This window comes from Hakea prostrata, chromosome 6 (assembly GCF_041222555.1).
Source record: "Hakea prostrata isolate BN-2017 chromosome 6, UWA_Hpros_2, whole genome shotgun sequence".
Classification (NCBI taxonomy): domain Eukaryota; kingdom Viridiplantae; phylum Streptophyta; class Magnoliopsida; order Proteales; family Proteaceae; genus Hakea; species Hakea prostrata.
The window spans coordinates 7,716,821-7,719,642 of record NC_142605.1 but is presented as its reverse complement, the minus strand read 5'-3'; positions in this window follow the sequence as shown (position 1 = coordinate 7,719,642).

Here is a 2,822-nt window from a genome sequence, read left to right as displayed (position 1 = left end):
TTTATCTTTGCTGCTTCGGGTATTAACTACAGAAGCTATAATCTCTTCAATGGAAGTATCTTTTGACTGGGAATCAGTCGTATCTTCAGAATCTTTGGGCTGAGAATCAGCCATATCTTTGGGCTGGGAAACAGCCAAATCTAGTTCCCAGCAAATTATTTTCCAAATAAGGATCTGGATAATCCATCTGCAAGAAAATTATCTTTTCCATTAATATGTTCAAAGGTTATATCAAAACCTTTGTTAATAATGGTATTTCTAAAAATCAACCATCTTCTTTGTGAGATCTTTTTCTCATTTAAATTTTTATAAAATCTGACTATGGCTTGGCAGTCAGTTCTAACAAGAATCTTTTTATTTTGAAAAAAAAGTTCAAAGGCTTCTAATCCTTTAATAACAGACTCAACTTCAAAATCTATTGCTGCCAAATTTTTGTTTTGGTGCAAACCAGAGGCATATCTGCAGATTTCTTCACTGGATTTAGGTGAATACTCATTTGGTCTAATTTTGAGTATTGCTCCCCATCCTTCTTGTGAACCATCTGTTTCAACAATATGGTAATAATTATCTTTGGGATATCTCATGGGTTTAACTTTTGAAATCAGCTGTTTTATTCTTTGGACCAACTTAATGTCTTGTTGGTTAAATCTTTTCTCAGCTTTTGTGGAAGTCTTAGCATATAGGGGGCCTAAGATTTTTCCCAAATCTTTTATAAAATTTCTGGCTTGGTTGACTAAGCCAACAAAAGATTTAATCTGGGTTGTTCCTTCAAGGACATCTGGGAATTCCAAGATTTTTCTCGAAATATGATCTTGTAAAGATATCAGGTCCTTTCCTAAGACTAAGCCCAGAAAGTTAATCTGTTCTTTGGCTATCTCTAATTTTTTCTTAGAAATGACTAAACCATGTTTAGCAAATAGTCTAAAGATAGTGAGCAAATGCTCAACATGTTCCTTTTCATTTCTGCTGAATACTAAAATATCATCTATATAGACTGCAATAAATTTTCTGTAATCTAAGAATATTTGATCCATTCTGCGTTGGAACACAGAAGGGGCATTCTTTAGTCCAAAAGGCATTACGTTCCATTCGTAATGTCCTCTGCTTGTTGTAAAAGCAGTCCATGGAATTGAATCTTTGTGGACCTTTATCTGGTGGAAACCAGATTTAAGATCAAACTTGCTGAATATCTTTGCTTTGTCTATTAGTGAGACAAGGAAATCTCTACTAGGGATGTTGTATACATCATCTTCAGTATTGTCATTCAATCTTTTGTAGTTTATCACCATTCTACTTTTACCTCTTTTCTTTTCTGATTCTTTCATTACAATGAAAGCAGCTGACCTATGGGGGCTATTTGAATCTTGTACTAATCTAAGTTCTTTGAGCTCTTTAAGGTGCATATCGAACTCTTCATCATCTTTGGGATTATACTTAGGGTTTCCGTAATAATCCTCATATCCTGATTTTTTATCTTTAGCTCAATCATTGGCTTATCTATATGCCGAATTCTAAGGGATTTTTATCTCGTATAATCTTTGATGTTTCTAGTTTTTCTAGAACCTTTTGAATTGTCAGTTCATGAAAATTAGATTCAAATCTTCTAAAATCTAAATAATCTGTTTCAACCTCATAACAAGAATTAAACTCATATTCTTCTTCTAATAATTCTTGTTCTATTCTGAACTCAAAATTTTCATCTTCTTCAATATCTAAGGCAATCTTACAAGAACCTCGGTATTTTGCATTTGCAATCGAGAATTTTTCTTATCTTATCCACCACGTTTCGCTCGCTACTCGAGGGCTGGAGTAGGGAAGAGTGGGAATCATAATACTCTGTCTATTAATCCGAACATAGTGCTTGTTAATTTGTAAGGCACCATTAAAGCTTAAGATAAAGTTTAGTCCTATTAGGAGGTTATCCCACGGAGTTGGTCTTGGACAAACTTTACCCATCTGGAACCACTGACTTTGGCCACAATTAGTTTTGAAACTAATTAATGGATTTTTCAGCATCTTATCTATTGTATGGGGTATACCATCTATTCCTCTACTGATAGTGGGTGGTATATCTACTAAAAACTTAGGATCATTGAACCATTTAGGGTTCAATGTACTAATTGTACAACCCGTATCTATTATTCCGGTTAAAGAAATTATCTTAGTACCAACTTTGACTTGACATTCTACTTCAATAGATTTCAAATCATCTTTTGTTTGGCAAAGGGGTATCTGTACTTCTTCGGAAATCTGAGAGGAGGTGCTTGGTTGATTGGTAGAACCAAAACCTCCTCTCCTCTTAATTTCAGGACCAATACCATAATTTGGTATAATTATGATATGGGCAATCTTTTCTCCTTCGGAGATAACTATCTCTTTGTCATTGTGGTTCATCATACAAATCTTTATGGAATCTGTATAATCTGCATCTAACACACCTCCAAGGATTTGCAAACCTTGTGATGCGTAATAAGATCTATCTTTGACTATCATTCCGAACTTATTACTGATTGTATAAGTAACGAACGTATCAATGATAGTTAGCTTTTGAGACTCAAGGATACAATCATATGGGATAAATATGTCGTACCCTAAACTGTATTTTGTAGATTTCCGAGGGTGCAAAGCTACCTCAGAAAACCATCTGATATCAGGGTCTGGATCTTCATCTATTTTAGCATTGATAATTGATATCAGGGTCTTTACAAAAACCAGCCATGATTGACCCGATAAGATTGGCAGGATTAGAATGGGATGTCACACAACTCATCCACCAAAAGGATAATAAGGTAATTACTCCAACAGAGAATACCTTATACCAA